An 18,343-nucleotide genomic window follows, 5' to 3' on the forward strand; every position below is an offset into this window, starting at 1 on the left:
CATGACCAAAATTTCACTGCTGTTCATCTTCAGTTTTGCTGTGATTTGTGAGAGGGAAGCTTATACAGTCCCAGTGGATTCCGCATGGCCTCGATGCTCTTATGTCAGGTTACTCTTAGCCAGGTAAACATCTTCACCCCTGTCTGTTCTGTGAGATGAATTAACCAGGTCTCACTGCTGTTAATGGATACAGGAAGACTATGTTTGAGTGCCTGGAGTCAGATTTCTGTGGTCACACTGAAGAACAGTTGTTCTTTCAGGGTGATGGAAGCCATATTGACTTAGGAGAAAGTTGTATTCAACAGTAGCCAAATCAGTGAATGTGGGATGGCTGAACGTTTTTTTTAGTATGATTCACAGAATCATAGAATACCCCCAATTGGAAAAGACCCACAAGCATCATTGTGTCCAACTCCTGGCCCTGCACAGGACAGCCCCAGAATCACATCATGTGCCTGAGGGCATTGTCCAAACACTTCCTGAGCTCTGTCAGGCTATGACCCCTTCCCTGGGAAGCCTGTTCTAGTGCCCAGCCACCCTTTGCATGAAGAACCTTTTCCTAATACATACTATGAACCTCTCCTGACTCAGGTTCATGCCGTTCCCTTGGGTCCTGTCACTGGTCACCAGAGATGATCAGTGCCTGGCCCTCCACTTCAATTTGGATCACACCTTTCCTTCTTGCAAAGATTGAAGTTTAATAATAAATCACATGTATAATTCTGCTACTTTTAGAGCAAACATCGACCTTTTTCTTGTGTCAATCAGTTTTTAGCCGCTGCAGATCTTTTTAACCCTCAAGCTTATCTGTTAGACTTTCAACTTTGGTTCTAGACATTGACATATTGCTCTGTAAAGCTGCAGTTCACCTCCACTCTACTCATACAGATTTTCTCATCCTGGTGGTTTTGCCTGCCCATCAACTGTGCTTGTAGACTAATCTTGCTCTGTATCACAGACTGTTAAACACCCCTTTAATTCTATTTAAAAAAAGCAGGATCTTGCTTTGCAAAAAAACCCACAAACAAACAAACCAAAACAATCCCTATGAACCAAACTGAATCACCAGGACTACCTTTAAAGGATAGTAGAAATAGCAAAATTGATCTTGATGTACCTCACCTGTGCTAAGTATTTGCAGCTGTGGGTAAGGTGTTGCTGCTTGTTGTAGTTTTTATATTGTATCATATTGTATCACGTGACATTTTACCTTAGAACTCTAATGACTTCTAACACAGTCACTGAAACAATCATTTCGTAAGTAAATAGCTGCAGGCTTGGACAGTGTCTTAAGTATTCCTGATCCTTTGGCTTTCATTTCAGCAAAAATAATGAGTAAATAAAAAGAGGCAAAATAGCACTCTCGCAGAATCTGGCTTTCCTGAAAAATTACAAAACAGAAAAAAACCCAAAGCACAAGAGAGTTAAAAAGAATAAAATTTAGAAAGCTGTTTCTGTATCTATACATGTAGAAGATCAAAATAAATAAAAGGAAAACAGAAAGGACAAATGAGAGAAAATGGGTGCAGCAATAAAAAAAGAGCAGCAATTATGGTTTGGCATGAGTCAGGAGGACAAACAAGGATGGCACTCATCTGTGAATCATCAAAAGGAAGGTATTTACAGCCATTGCTGGACAAGACCTTCAGTATATACAATTCCGTTATCTTCAAGTTAGAGAAAACTTGGGCATCCAAGGTTGGTCACTATCTGTCTGATCATCTTTGCCTCAGGTTCAGAAGTTTCACCTCTTCTGACAGCACCGAGCTGCAGTGTGTTGGGGCTTGGTGTGCAGCTGCCTGGGTGATTTATCCTGGCACTAGGAGCATCTAGAGAATCCTTGGGTCATTGTCAACACACAAAGGCATATGAATATGTACAAAAGGTCTTCCTTAACTCCCCAGTTTTAGTGAGCTTTGTGTTTCATCTCACTGCTGTTTAAAATTCCCCAGTTATAATAATCAGACTGACAGAGGACAACATTTGCCTGCTCGATGTGTTCGTTATTTGAACAACCAGGTTGACAACTTGGTTCTTCTCTGAATAGAAGACTATCTGAATGGCTATTTTGATAAAAATTGCTTTCCTTAGTGGATAAATCATCAAGAAACTAGATTTTTTTTTTCTAATTTCAAAATACTTCAGGATATTTATATGGGTGTGTTATAAGCTCAGAAATCAATCTGATCCTTGCTTGTCCGAAGCATCAGACCTCTCATTCCCATCTGAGTCAAAAGAATCCTGTGTCTAAATTCTGGATGTGTGTTCACAGGTGAGAGGAAACACTGAAGACAGTTGCTTAGTTAATCACTGTTCTGACATGAGGAATGACATTCACTCTACAGGAACGTCATTTCATTTAGGCACGAGTGGACAGCTTAGGTTTGTTTCACTGAGTTTTATTTATCACTCCTGAAGGAAGGAACTGAATCTAAATTTGGAGTGCTTTAGCTTTTCTGTTTGTAGCGAAAGAGCATTTTAACAGTAGCATGATCCTTTTATTTGATGAGGTGAACAGTGATTAAATAACTGCAGTAATGTGAAGTTACATAAGAAGTGAGATTTGAGGTTCTTGCTCTGAGCTATAATTATTCTTAAAAGGCACATTTTAGCTTTTTTGGTCATTGATTTACTCCATTTAAGTTTCCTTTTGGAGAATACTTTTTAACCTAAAGAAGGATGGTTTTACAATTTTTCTGTCAGCCTTTCAAACTGATTGGGCATTTGGGCTAGAAGAATGGTTTCTTTCAGAGGTATTAAGTTTCCACAACTTTCATGAAAGTGAGTAGATGCAACCCTTTAAGATCCTCACTGGGGCAGGGATATTGTGGCTTGCACAGCTGAGGGTGGGAAAAAGTGCAGGTAAGGAATAGTAGAGCCACAGTGGGAAGCTGAAATTACTGTGAGGATTGAGGAAGCTACAAATAATACAGAGGAGACAGGTACAGAGAAAGGACGAGTTCAGGTATGTGTCAAGGGAGTGATTGTGGAGACATAAGTGAAAATCCATAGGAAAATGTACTGTTGTTTATGCTCCTGGTGGCACACGTCAATCACTAGTTGTCTCTTTAAAATAAGTCGCTGTGTGGTGAATGACATACTGGCTTAAGTAAAAGCACTCAGTTTCAGGGAGCTTCTCATATGGCTCTTCTCACTGTGCTAAGTGCCCTTCGGTAGTACAACTTGACGGATAAGAGCCACCAGCACCTTGTGGTCTCATCTTCTACCCATGGGAAAAGTGCATTCCACAGGGGACTGGACTGAGCAGGATGTTACAGTTTGTGGGAAAGAGTTCCTCAGTGTACATGTTGCTATGTAGCGGGTAAGGAAGGCAAAGACAGATAAATATGCCTTCTACGTTTTTGCATTCTCACATCCTTTTAATCGGATATTTTACTTTTCTACAAGGATTAGTGTTTGCCAATCCTTGATTGGGATTTTCTGTATGTTTATGATCAGTAAGTGCAATGTCACTTATGTAACCATAATAATTTTTCACTTAAACAAGCAGTCCGTGAGAAGAAGCTTGATATTTTCGTAAATATCATCATTAGTTTAGAAGAACAAAGAAATCAGTGTGGTGCATCTGATTTTAGGTTTGCAGAGATTGAAGTCTGTGAAACACTTCTTACAGTGGCTGACCAGACTGCATACATGGTAGATGTTTTTTAATGACTCTTATTTCACCCATTCTGATTGTGTGGATACAGCAAGTAAAGCAAGGATGATTTTATGAATAAACCATGGCATTAGGATTTAGAAGATGTGGTTTTCATTCCTATTAGTATGCCTAGTTTTACCTTCAGCCTTAAGTTTATCAGTTAATCCACATGCGCTTCAGGTTTGCATTTGTTGAAAAGAAAATAGGAAAGAAAAATCAAGTTAGTATTTTTTCCCTTCTGCGCTGAAAGAAACATACACTTGCATTATTCAGTGACTCAAGAGCTGCACTCTATCAGCAATACAGAATGAAGTGACTACATTGCAACAGGGAGGGTTGACTCTATATAAAATTAAAGTCAATGCATTAAAAAATAGGCTTATAACCTGATGTTTGTACTGTGATAAGACTCACTGGAGTACAATAAGCTTGATCACAGGCAATGTAGGATAGTGGATTAAATTTCTTAATTGCTAATAATAAGTAATCCTTGTGTCTCCAGGGTATATAGAAGTTGAAAAGCAGCCAAACCACTGCATTTTCATTGTGTCAGTCTCCTTGGCAGTTCTCTGTGGAAGCATGATGGTGGGCACGGGGGAGGTTAGGAACAGCCTGTGGGTATGTATGGCATTGCTGTCAGGTTAATAAATTACACGAGTCCACTGAAAAGTGGGTGCAGAGAAGCACATGTTGTGTATCTTTCTGTGACACTCCAGCGTGGCGTTCTTCTGGCTCAGGGGATTCAGTTATTCATTTCTCTCTCCCTCTCTTAATTTAATTTGTGGGCTCATTTCACAGGAGTCTGTTTTACTCCTAATGCTTCTATGTAACTTTCTAGAATACTGGAAGTGTATAAAAGCAGTGAGAATAGACCCCTGAGCTTGGACTGTGTTTTCACTGTGCTAAATTCATGTTTTACCATTTATAAGTTCTCACTCTACAAAACCTGTGCTGCTGTCGTAAGATAAAATGTAGGTTTGGATTTAATTTTTCTAAGAAGCTGGATAATAGACATAGAAATGATGCATACAGTCACATATCAGAATGGTTCTGTATTGCTGTATTTGAAAGTAAAGCTCAAAGAGCAAGTCTTTTATTATTCTTCACATTTCTTTAATCATTTTTTAGCATGCTGTGAAATAAAACATACTGTGTTACATATTTTTCTTAAGTCACGTTGCTCTACCCTATTCTTATTTATCTAGGGAAGCAGGAGGCCATGTCTGAGCATGTGTACTTTGCTCCCTGCTCTCCAGTTCCAAACTCATTTGATGTTCAGTTTACTGCCCTTTTTCGTTTCATCTTGCTGGTCTGTTTCTTCTCTCATACTTTGCCATGGAGTGATAAAAGTCCTGGATGCCTGAGATGCAAGGGCAAATCTTACCAAATGGGATACATCCAGTTGTCTTCATTCCACCATAGGTATCATTGTTCTTGGGACCTGAGATGCTTTAGCTCCTTGCAGGCTTCTACTGTAGTAAAACGTGGGTGTTAACAAAGCAGTCTGGAAAGGTTGAGAGTTGGAAATATAAGATCAAGAGAACTATTAGTAGAAGTTGCTATCATGTGCATCTTATACTAGCACATCACTAATGTTATGACTGGGATGAGCTGATCTGTAGCTCTTTCTTACCACTGATAACCTGGATGAAGTTCCTGTAGAGGAAGGAGTCAAAGGAGTCAAAACTGCAGGTTGCCCCCAGCTTGTCTCAGATCTACCTCAGTTTTACAAGCTGAATCAGTGGAGTGGGAAGAGAGAATTAGCAGTAACAGCAGTGTCCTTTTACACCTGTGTCTCAACAGAGCCCTTTACAGAGCAGAGTCAGGGAGAAATACTGGCATGCAAATTCTCTCATTCATTTTTGCGTGTCTTCTTGGGTCTCTGTAGTTTGATTACACTTGGGTTGTGTCCAAGTTTTTCTTTGCATCCCTGAGAGATTATAAATTCCTTTTACATAAGTGAAAGTTAGAACTTTTCACAACCCGGTGTTGTAAAAAGCTGAAGATTTACTGAAGGGTAAAAAAGTGCCGTGCTAATTTTGTCTGCAAAACCACGAGAAGAAAATTGTCAGCTTTGGAAATAAAAGGTTTGTCCTAACTAAAGTATGCATGTTGCCTGCAAGCCTGACTTGGTGTCTGAAAGGCTTCTTTCTTGCCCTTATATAGTAAAAAGGATTCTGCAGGTGGTATTTACAGTAGGGCTGCTCCAGCTTGGGCAGATTGTTCCTGTGTGTAGAATTTGGAAGTTCAGTTGTATTTTAATTAGCAGTTATCTGCAGAATGAAAAGCAAGTCAACCTTATGACTTCAAATATCGTAGGAAAATTAAGATGTGGGGTTTTTTGTTTCCCCCTCCTATATGGTAATTCAAAACTATCTGTGCAGTCATGGGACTTGTGCATTTGTCTTCCTAACAAAAGCTGAGATTCAAAAGTTTGTGGGTTTGGGAGGAACACAGACTTTGTTAAGACTCATGATGAAACCACAAGAGTGAGAGACAATATAAACAGGATCTGCTTACTCTCACCATAACTGTGCCATCTCTGAAATGGAAATAAAAAGTAATCCTAGGGGATTTTTTTTTCCTAGCTGTGAGTATAAGCAGCTATGAGATTGAATACATTTGTAGGGTAGGTCTGCTGAATAAGAAAATACTATTTTTACACAGCTTTCATTCTAGCATTTCATTTTAACTGTACCCATCCTTTTTAGTTCTGCAATGCAGTGTAATTCGTGTTTTATTGGAGTACAGCATGTCCAACCAAGACACTGGCTTCATTGCAGTCAATGGTATTTTGACACTGACATCAAGAAAAACAGGTTCTCACCCTTGTTACCATTGTGTTTGAAAGATGCTCTTTTACTGGCATTAGATCATTCCAAACAGGTAATTTATAAACTTGTGGGAAATATTGTAGATTCTGTCAAAGTTCTACTGTATATGTGCTTAGTTAAGTTCTTAAACAGTGTTAATATTCAGTGTACATTCAGAAATTTCTGCAAAGCAAAGTTTCCTTTGGGAGCAGGTGAACATGTTCTTTGACCACGAACGTAAGTGCAAATCTAGATAAAAGATAAAGTGTGTGTTAGCTAAGAACTAAACACAAGCAGTTTCTACAGGGAATTTAGGCTGTGCAACCCCAGATGTCTAGCACCCTGGTACTTACAGCAAGTTAGGGAGGCTTCTCAGTGCTCTCCTGGCTGGAAAAAGTCCTTAGGTCCACAGGCAAGGGCAAAATAAAAATTTAAAAAAAAAAATTATTTTGATTCTACTTGGAGGATTTTGTTGTTAATATTTAAGTTAATGAAATGCCTGACCTATTGAATTATTTTCCTAACCATTTATCTAACTTTAAAATGCGTGAAAAATTCAATGTCACTAACATAGCAAAAATGATTTAAACGTGTGTTCACTGAGTGCATAATAATCTGCAGTGTATAGATAACTTTTCAGTTTGCTGCACAGAGATTTTGCTGTGCAACTTTGAGCTAAGCTAAAATAATGATGTACGTTTTCCCATTTAATTTTAGATCCTATTTTTCAGTATATAGGTCAGCTCCTGAATTCAGTCCTGCATTAGTCTTGTTGCTCAAAGCAGGTTTGGAACTATGATCAGGTCTTCCACATTTTCATTTCTTTAAAATACTGAACTGTAAATGAGATGATTATATCTAGAAATATAGATGCATCCAACCACAGTTCTTGTCTTCTTGCAATTTGCACAACAGAAGTTATGTTTACCCTCGGACTCTCCTGCTGATAAATCTCTGCAGGTTTTCTTTACCTTTCAGGAATTAGAGAGTTTAGAGAGGAGAGATGGTTTCTTCTCATCTTAATCTCAGTTGTAAAGTTTAGCAGGTTTTGCTATCTCACTTGCCCAAATACCTTCTCTGCTGCTGTGAGGAACACTTTAGCACAGTAGCTTGTGTCTGCATTTTTGCTTAGGGCAGGGAGAAGCTGCCTTGATTTTAAACTTAAAATAGACCGTGTGAGCCTCTGTGAGCACATCTGAATAAATAATTCTTCAGTTGCATACCCCAGAAATATTAGGCTTAGCTCCCAGTTTGCTATTACCTGGAGCAGATTGATGGTATCCAAATCTAGGCCTTGGTGATCAGTTTCTCAGGCGTATATTTCTCATACTACTCTGCCGCCGGAGTATGAGGGGTCCTTTGCACATTTCTCTTTCCTGATTTCTAGTCACATGTGTGTGTACAGAGATGGCAAAACATTTTTACATGAAGGTGGGTGTATTTATTTCAACCTCATATACACGGTTCCATGTACTTGCTCAGCAAGTATTTGGAATCAACTCAATGAATCATGCCAGTGCAAGATTCATTATACTTTCCATTTTATGCCTTAAAACTATGCCTTTATGAGGAGGGTGGTCTGAGAGGTTTGTCAATGCAGGTCACTGGAAGGCACCACTGAGGGATACCAACCCAGGTCTTCTTGCCCATAGAGCGCTCTGTATTTCGAGTTTTTTATTCTTCATATATGGAAATTCCTCCTGCCCTCGATTTATTTTTTAGCAGGCTTTGTTAATGCACATTTTCTTATTGCACACACAGAATGAAAATGTGATTGAAGTTAAAAGAAGAGTGGCTGCCCTTGCACAAGGAGAAACGTCTCTCTCTATATATATGCTGAGTATACATCACCTGGTCTTTATTCTTAACAGGTGGTCTGTAAATGAAGTGGTGAGCTGTGAGGTAAATACTACCCTTTTTCCTTCTCTGATTTTAAGAGATAAGTGTGGAAAAAAAAAGATAGTTAGTGTAAGCTTTCAGAGTTTTAGTGCCTATTGAAAAATAATTCCATGCAGATCTTACAGTAGACACTCTTCATTGTGCTTGTCAATTGTTTCACAGCTTTACACATATTTTAAATGAGATAGCTGGACTATACTGCTTTAACATTTAAATGAAGCCAAATTAGTATTCTGTCAGCAAGCAGAAGGGGTTTTTATACTAGAAAGGTGTAGGAGGGAGATGGATAATGACGGATGAAACTTGCTGATACAAACACATGCCATATTTTCTTAAAACTACGAAATTATTTTGAACCACTGAAGCTTGTAAATTGCTAAAGCTGACCCTAGATGATTTTAATATATATGCCAATTCCTGAGGTCTTATGAAAGTTATTAGCAAAATGATACAACAGTACAACAATAACATACAGGAGTAAATTTTGGTATTTTCTAAGTATTTCTTGTATCATGACACAGTAATAATTTTTGGTTTAGACAGTAAGGAAATGTATCCTAGGGAAGAGAGTTCACAAGATTTTAAATAGCTAAAAATTAGATGCACAATTTAAAAAAAAAAAAAAAAGTTATAATCTATACCGGGAGCCCATTTTCATAACATCAGTTCTTTCTTCAAAATGATATTGAATAGCCAGCCATTCTGCAAAGTACTTCCCACTGGTGAAACACTGCGTTCTCTGTATGTGTTACCTCAGTAAAGAATTAAACAATCATACTATGTGTGGTAGTATACTAAGTCATCCTGGGTCGCAGCTGGTGATGGGAGCTGGTTGCATTGCTCCCAGCAGCACCACTTGTACAGAAGACTGCACAGACCACGAGAGAGTAGAAATGAATGTGGGTGTTTGTTCTCTTCGTTCCAACGGTATCCTAGAGGTGCAAAACAAGGACAGAGATTGCTGAAGAAAGGCAATTTTTTTCTGCAACCTTGGGTGGTTATCCCATAAATAACATATATAATAGACATTAAGCATACATTAAAAATGTTTAGTATGTAGTTATTTCGCTGCTTATGGAGGAGAGCAGATGCCATTAAATCAAACCTGATTTTATTATTAATCCAATCGCTTCCTTTCCATTTTTCTCCAGGCTTTTCGCCTTGTTCACTGGTCAGCAGTTTTTGCTCATTCTTTTTCTGTAATTTTTCCCTGTCACCTCTGCAGCGGTTGTCTGGATGAGGTGGGAATGTGTTTGCAAGTGTGGATTAGATTGCTGATCTGGGTGGTGGGTGATGGGTGGTAAAGAAATAAAGAGGACCTAGAGCAAATCTGCAAGGGGTCTGTTGAGCTGAAAATAAGATGTGAAGAGAGAGAGGGAGAAGGTTGACAGAGAAGAGAGAAGGAAGTTGAATCTGTAAAGAAGAAAAGAGGAAAGTTATCCGAACAGCCAGAAGAGACAGATAAAATTACCTATTCTGGTTATCACAAAGACCTTGTGATGTCACCTACTGATATCCTTCAAAAACTTGCCTTTTAATTTTATTGTAAAATGTTAATCCTTCCATTAGCTGTTTCTCATCTGATTACTATAATGACCCATTTTCTGGTCTTCCTATTCTTCTGTGTTATTCATCCTCTTAAAATTTCTGGCATTCATTTTATCTCTCATAGGTTCCAAATTCCTGTTTTGTTTTATTATTTCAGGAGCTTGCATTGGTTGTATCTGCAGTTAAGAAGCAGATTAACAAAACTTAACATTTGCATTTTAAGTTCTCAACAGATATAAATCCTTGTACAGTTTGCCCTTAGTTATGGCTCATAGTGTCTCTCACCATCTTTATTTTTGATTTGCACGTGGTGTTTTGACATTTATTTGCTTTCCCTGAGCACACATGTCGAGGCATCCCTGGCCTGTACAAGGTCATACTTCCGGTTGGTCTGTAAAACAACTGTATGTTCCAGTTCTATCTGAAGGTATTTGTTAGTACCTGTGTGTTCCAGAGATGAAACACAGAGCAATGCATTCAGCATGACCCTGAGCAGCACTTGTTTGCAGCAGTGGAGCTGTGGGACGTCTGGAAAGCAGCTCTAAGCAGGAAGGGCACACCAAGGTGGTGGTGGTAAAATTTATTTGTTGAAGCATTCCACTGTGCTTCAAACTCCTCCATCCCACAGCCTACCAGTATCTCAGTTGAACTGGAGCTTCTGTGTCAGTCTCCAGAAAACTCTACTGGCAGAGGACTGTTGTCTAGAAATTTCAGGGTGCTACTGAGTGCATTGTGCTCTGCTCCCTCTGCTTTCCAAACCAAAGTATGGATTTTTCAGTGTTTTCACTCAGAGGGTAGTTTGGCACTGGAACAGGCTCCCAAGGTAAGTGGTCACAGCACCAAGCCTGACAGAGTTCGAGAAGCATTTGGACAACACTCTCAGGCAAATGGTGTGGTTCTTGGGGTGTCTTGTGCAGGGCCAGGAGCTGGACTCAGTGATCCTGATGGGACCTTTCCAACTCAGCAGATTCTGATTCTGTGATTTTAAAATGTTTGGTTAACTTTTTGTGACTAAATCTTCACTGGTGAAGAATCTTGAGAATTTTTCCCAGTCCATCCATGCCACACTTTGATAGGAAAAACCTGGCTGCACCACTCTTGATCTGGTTTTGTCCTCTGGGCTCATATCCAGGGCAGGCAGCCGGCTCTTGGGGGCTCAGTGGGAACATCAGTGCTTGCTAAATTCCTTGCAGTCAGTGTTCATTCATAAAGGATCACTGGACCAAATTTAGGGTAAACCACTGAATGAGTTCCTGAAAATTAAGTAATTTTGTTTGTGGTACAGAAACATAACATTTCAAAAGAATATTTTAAATTAAGCTCAGTCATTTGGTTACAATTCTGTTCAGAAGTTTGGTTTACTTATGCAGTGAGTATCTGTGAGAAATCTGAGAAGAAAATAGGGGCACAAAACATGAATGTAAAATATTTTATGATTCAAAGGTTCATATTACGACAGAAAAAAGTTTAAATGTTAGGATTTAGCTTAGAGAAGCTAAAAGGCTTACACTTTTCTGGATCCAAATCTGGATAACAAATACAGGATGAATTAAAAAACCTGCATAAATGAGATGTATGCTTGAATAGTAGAGTTTCTAAAACTATATTTAATTAGCAGTGACTAAATTTAGGCTTGCTTACTAATTTGAAAAGCTAAAAATGTATTTAATTCTCTAGTACAAGTCAGAAATGCATTTTAAGTCTATGTAAGTAAGTCATGTGAAAATGCCTTATATTAGAAAACATAGCACATATATAGGTTACATTATCATCTAATTGTCCATAATAAGAGGGGTTTTTTTTCTCTTTGTTTGGTATTCATATAAATCTACTCTTCTGATTCATTATTAATCATAGTTCATGTGGTGATTTGGCATAAAATGTTCATGACAGGATTTCTTATGTTATATTGAGTTAATGTGATCTATGCCGTAGTGCACATTTGTGACAAGATGATATAGAAACTTATTTGCCTTCACAATAATGCCTCTGGCTATTATACCTAACACTATAAATTAAGAGATATAAATGTACATATAAACTAATGTCTTTTTTGCTCCGGCAAAACTTATCACTCCAAACAAATGTGCATTTTCATGGCATTATTTCTGATCTGAAAGGTGATTATTTAACGTTATAGTAACATTTGTAAAATAGGATTAAAATAGAGTATGATCTTTTAATGAATAAATGGGCTGAGTCAGTTATATAAGATTTAATTGAAGAAATGTGAAAGTAATTTATTTTGAAAGTAGAGATCACATGAGAGAATATAATGAGCTCTGAGTATATCACTGAACAGCAGTACAGGGGGAATAATATGGGCAGGAGGAGTAGAGCTACTGGATATTTGATTGAACATCAGTCAACAACAGAACACAAAAAAAGGACAGTGATATATGGATGTTGTGCATAGTAGCAAAAGGAGTGTGTATAAAAACTTGTCGATTTCTGTCCCCTAGTATGGCTCCCTTTGTGTTTCAACTGGGATAATGTGCTTATGCATTGGATTCTTAAAACAAATTAGGAGCAGAAAATAAATTTCTACTCTAGGTAGAAGAGTTTTGCAAAATTCCATGTATGTTATGATAAATGACTTGCAAAAGGTAGTAAAATTGTTTATAATGATGAATTATTTTCATAAATCAATGAGGACAGAATAAGAGACAAGTGACAATTTAGGTTAAATATTAACAGAAAACATAATTCAAGCATCAGAATGGTTAATCATTGGGTTAAGGGTATTTATAGTCACAGAATCATTTAGATAGGAAAAGACCTCTAAAATGGTCAAGTCCAACCATTAAGCTAGTGTTACTAAGGTAAGCTAGCACTGCTGAGATATTTGCTAAATCACAATATTTAGAATTATAAAAAGGCAGAAATTGGGGAGATTTGTGAAAACATTCAGAGTGGTTTGGGAATCATTACAGATGTGATTTAGAGCCTCTGACTTCTTGCAACATGGAACTGCTGCTAGCTGAACCTACAGGTCTGCTAAGTCATTTTGGTTTCATGTAGGTCCAAAGAATCCCTTCATGTAACACTTCTGCAAAATAAGGACTTGCTGATGTTCTGCTGCTGATGGGAAAAGTGGGGAATGGAATCCTTGGAACTGTCTTTCCTTTTGACTTTATTGCATGGGTTGGACGGGCTGCTTAAGTTAAAGAAAACCAAAACCTGAGCCATGGAGATAAAGTTTATCCTCCCTTTGAAGAGAACCTTCCTTTTTCAGGAACTTTTGGTAAGACTGAAGTAAAAAAGGAGAAAGAGTGGAGGTGAAGAAAACATGCTGCACTACCCTGTATGAGGAGTCAGTCCTATGCAGCTCTTCTCACTGAGAAAATTCAAATAGAATTTATAGCAAGAAAGCCTTTCCCATGACAACCCATTCACTGCTGGGTTTTACCAGAATGCTACATTAATAATGGATCTGCCCAAACTGTGGAATTCAAAAAGATACACACGTCTAAATTCTTTTTAATTTACAAAATAACTTTATGGACAAAAAGTTTGAGATGACCAAAGCTTTACTGGTTTTCATTGCTGAAGTTCAAGTTTTGGGTTTTTGTAAAACCATAGTACAAAATCAGCCTCCTTTTGGAGAGCTCTTCGGTACAGCTTGCTTTGTTCTAATTTGGTTATGTACAAAAATGTTTCTTTCTTAAGCCAGACTGATATTGAATGTTTAATGAAGGAAGCTGTACGTATGATCTGAACGGCCTTGTGGTTTCAGTTTATCTCAAATCATGCAGACAATAATCTTTTCTGTTCGAATTTGCCATGTTTCTCAGAACCACATGGGAAGAACTCACTTAAGCTATTGACAGGTGAATATTTTTGCCACTTTATTTGTATCCTTTTGTAACCCCACTTTTTGATGGTGTTCTTTCCTGCTCTTACCTCAAGGCATGAAAGAAAAAGATATTTTGAGAAATGCTTTTGCTGTCCCCTTGCTGCCCCTGGTAGAGTTAATCCAGCCATCCTGCTGTGCTTACAGAGCCTGTTCTTTCCCACCCACAGTGCTTCCTCCTCACAGATTAAGAGTCAAAGTACAGGATGATGCTGGCACTGCCTGTGATGTATGATTCTGCTCTGCCATGGTGGTCTTTGCCTTCTTTTAAGATAGTAGTAGCACTGATACCATTGTGACAGCATTAAGGATATAAATGAAGCAAGGATATAAGGAAGAACTAATAGCTTTTTTGAAGCCATATCATGTGTTTGGAAAATGTATAGGATTTGGGGTTCAGAATCTGACAGGCAACATCACAATCCAAACTGAATGTAGATTAGTCAAAATTGTTCTTAGTTTATTTGAAGTATGCTGATCAATCAGACTATGTGAAAGAAAACAATAGATTACTATAGCTGGAGTTGAGATGAACTGGTAGCTTTTATGTTTGTTGCAGCTTCTTCCATTTGATGTTAAAGGATGAGATTGATGAAGGTGGAGAGAGGGGCTGATATTTAGTTAAATAATGGTTTAATGAGAAAAGATTACAAACCAGTACAGCATAAAACAACTGGAAAAATAATTTGATGGAGGATCTTTTATTTATTAATTTTATGCTAAGGTTGTATAAACCATAACCTGTACTGTCATTCAAAGTTTATTTTTTCAGGGAGGGTCCTTGCTGAAAGGAAAGTGATGAAATTTTGGATGTTACTGCAGTGCGGGTAGAGCGATAATTGAGGACACTCTTTACATCACATCATAAATGTACCTTCATATTTCCTGTAAATTAACGAAATTAAGATCCTGATAGTGGTGACATCCCTGGACAGCATAACACTTGGTACCCAAAAATAGTCAGTGCTGCCTATTACCAGCACATCACAATATGTGTTTTCCTCCAGTGTGCCAGTGGTATGGCCAAGGCTAAGCAGCCACTTTGCAGCAGAATCCACACTGATTACTGGTAAAACAGGAGCAGTTATGATAAGAAAAGCATTTTTCATTGAATGGTTACCCCTTCTCTGACAGGTTTATTCCAGTCCTCAAGGAGAAAATGGCAGACACCTGACAGACAAACTAGAAAACTAAATTTAGTAACTGCTGAGTACTAAAAAAACATAGGCTCATAGACCATGGTTTCTGTAAAAACATTTGCTTTAAGGTTCTTTATAGATTTACTTTTTTATGCTAGCTGCCATATTCTTTGGGGTGGTCTGTTGTGAAAGAAGCTGCAGATTCACTGTGGTGGATGCATCTTGTGTTTGGCTTGCACCACTGTAAGCACAGAAATGCTGAAATGAAATTTCCATCCCTCCCTCTTTCCACTATCCTTGGTTGTACTTTCCTGCCCATTTACTTGTGCCACTGTTAGCATCGCTGTGGTCAAGGAAGGAAGGAGGTGAGGAGCTGGCCATACAGAGAGCTCCTCCCTAACCACCTCCCAGGTCTGGTTTTAGGGTGGATGGGATCCCTGGAGTGAGATCCTTGTGAGGTTGCTCTACCACAGCTGCTTCCACTCTGCAGCCCAGCAGCCCTCCTGTTGGACCACACCCTGGTACTTATCTCTGCAGAGCTTCCTTCTAAGGAAGCACTTCCATGCCACGAGACTTACAGGACAATTCACCTGTACTTTGACAGTGATTGGGATGAGTCGTGGCCTTAGGCATCATACCGCCAGTTGATACTGGTAGATTATTGACGTGTCGTCACCAGTGATGGTTCCAGTATCAAAGCCTACAAACACTTTTTTATCATTACGATACTTTTAAAACTCTTCCTCTTAAAAGGTGGGTAAATATTAATGTTAGCAGTAGAACAATAATGCATTATCAAGTTTATAACTCTGGAATATATATTGCTATTGGGAATGAGTGGATTTTGGATTGCTGTATGAGATGTCCTGTATGAACTGCTCCGTAGCATGCTGGAGCATGTCCAGAGAAGGGCACAAAGCTGTTGAAGGTTCTAGAGCAGAAGTCTTATGAGGAGAACCTGAGGGAGTTAGGGTTTTTTTACACTGGAGTAGAGGAGGCTCAGGGGAGATCTCCTCGCTCTCTAAAACTACCTGAAAGGAGGTTGTAGCCAGGTGAGGGTTGATCTCTTCCCCCAAGTTACACATGACAAGATGAGTGGAAATGGCCTCAAGTTGTGCCAGGGGAGGTTTAGTTTGGATATTAGGAAAAATTTCTTCACCAAAGAGGTTGTCTAGCATTGGAATAGGCAGCCCAGGGAAGTGGTGGGGTCAGTATTCTGGAGGTATTTAAAAGATGTGCAGATGTGGCATTTAGGGACATGGTCTAGTTTTACGGATGGACTCAGTGATCTTAAGGGTCTTTTCCAACTTAAATGATTTCTATAAGTCTGTGATTCTAAGATAGCACAGCCTGAATAAAGCTATAGGTAGCCTCTGTGCATAGATCTGGATTGAAGTAGATATTTGAGAGTGGAATTGATGCTTTTAATGTGAATGTTTTAGAACACAGAAAAGGAGTTTTACTAAACTGAAGTAACTGTAATGGAAAAGTAATTAGGTCTTCATGTGTACATTTGGTAGCTTGCAAATATACTAGGAAAATAAGTGTGTTCTGAATAGCATTTCTTAACAACATTTGTTCTGGTCACTGATCCAGGTGCTTCTGTCCAGTGTTTGGCTTTTCTCTCTGTATGCTGAAGACAGTTTTTCTGCAGTCATTGTGTATCTAAAAGATGTTGATGATTTAAAATTAAAAAAAAAAAAGAACATAGAGGGACTTTCATTAAATTCTAATATTGGAAAGAATTAACACCATCTTAGGTTTTTCATTATTTTTACTGCAATTTTTGTCAGACTATATAATTGTATGATATAGAAGCAAACACTTTACTTTCCAATGTAATATATTAATATCTTTATAATTAACTGATACTATTTCCATATTACAGAGCTCACCTTTTCATGACAACATTGGTTATAACTGTGAGCTGGAGTAATTTGCATTTTTACTCTAAGCAGTGAATGGCTATTTGCTTCTTCTTATATTATAAAAACACTCATTACTGTATGTTATTAGAAGGCTTAAAAAAAAAAAAAAAGCTATTTATTTAGTAGACAAATGTCACATTCTTTAAATGGAGTTAAATGTTTGGGTTTTTCTTCCTTTTGCTTGGAATTAAGCCTGTGATGAAATTGAATCAAAATCAGAAAAAAGGATCCATTTTAGAGGTGTTAAAATTTTCTATGGAGATTTGTGTTTTATCTTTTATTTCTCATTACACAAAGTGTATTTCATGCTTGTGTACAGATTAATGTCCTTTGCTGATAATTGCCTATTAAAAATAGATAAATAAATAATTAGCTCATTACAAAGTGTGTTGTAGTACCAGTGACTTTAATTATAATTCATCTGCTGTGTAAGTATTCCTGCAAAATATTGTTGGATAAGATATTGGTATTGCAATTGCTCTCTCATGGTGCTATATGATTAACAATTGAAGACCTCAAGGAGTAATAATACTCCTGGTCTCTGTGACCACACCTTCTCCAAATCTGATCTAAACCAGTAACTGGACCTGTCATTGTCTCAACACACAAATGGAAATGGAAGTCCCTAGGGGAGGGAACAGTCTATCCTTTAGGACTCAATTTGGGAATGTATTCCACCTTTCAAACTGTCCAATATTTTTTCTACTTGATGCCTGTGAAAACAGAAGGAGTGTTTTCACTTTATGTACAGACTTGCTTAGTGCTTGCCATTTTTCACATAAACAATATTTTTAGACTTGTCTCTTAGAATAATCATTATTGTAACAATCTTGGCATTTGTATGTGTAATAGATGTTTAGGATTTCTGCTTTATGGGGTTTGGAGCCTAAGGTGAAAAAATGCACATATGTAATATTTGTCCTTACATCTGAGGCTTATAAAATGATCAAACTGTGATTTATTTTTTAAAAGGCTGTGGATTTAACTTCTTCTTAATTAAAAAGTCGTTTTTAAAACCAGTTCAGTATGCAGCCTGAGACACATCCTCAGGAGGCAAAGTGGCCAGCTCTCAGTTTTGGCCAGGTCTTGTTTCATTGCGTTTTCCTTATTTTTATTAATGAAGTATTAAATTGATATTTTTCCACTGAAATATTGATGGTTATTGATTACAAGCACAAAATTACAGGTTATTTTTTTATCTTTAGAGGAGCTGAAAGTACTAGCACCTGATATTTTCAGTCAACCAATTGTTAAATTAATGAAAATTTGGAAAACACTTTAATGACAAAAATGGCTCGATAGTGCCAAAGTCTGTCCTGAGAACTCCTGTGAAAAAACCCAAATTCTTAACTTCCCTCAGTCTGACCTTGGGTGGCAATGGCAGAGCAACATTGTAACACCACTTTACCTGGAGAAGACTCTTGGCCTTTGCTTTCTCAGTATCCTTAAATGGAAATCTGCATTTAAATTATTTATCTGAGTGGTGGTTGACCGAATAAACA

General features: G+C 37.9%; 1 protein-coding gene across 8 annotated transcripts in view; it reads left to right on the forward strand.

The window, feature by feature from the left end:
- LOC114065274 (ankyrin repeat and sterile alpha motif domain-containing protein 1B-like) overlaps positions 1-18,343 on the forward strand; it is a 216,822-nt gene that overhangs the window by 140,438 nt on the left and 58,041 nt on the right. Inside the window, exon 1 of one of the 8 annotated variants that reach the window (XM_027899041.1) lies at positions 11,836-11,840. The exons of the other annotated variants lie outside the window; for them this stretch is intronic. The gene's annotated coding sequence lies outside the window, so the exon portion shown is untranslated. Of the gene's footprint in view, positions 1-11,835; positions 11,841-18,343 lie in introns of those variants that run through there. 8 annotated transcript variants of the gene reach the window in all.

This window comes from Empidonax traillii, unplaced genomic scaffold, assembly GCF_003031625.1.
Source record: "Empidonax traillii isolate 1590-97213 ecotype Southwest subspecies unplaced genomic scaffold, ASM303162v1 scaffold634:size670481, whole genome shotgun sequence".
NCBI lineage: Eukaryota > Metazoa > Chordata > Aves > Passeriformes > Tyrannidae > Empidonax > Empidonax traillii.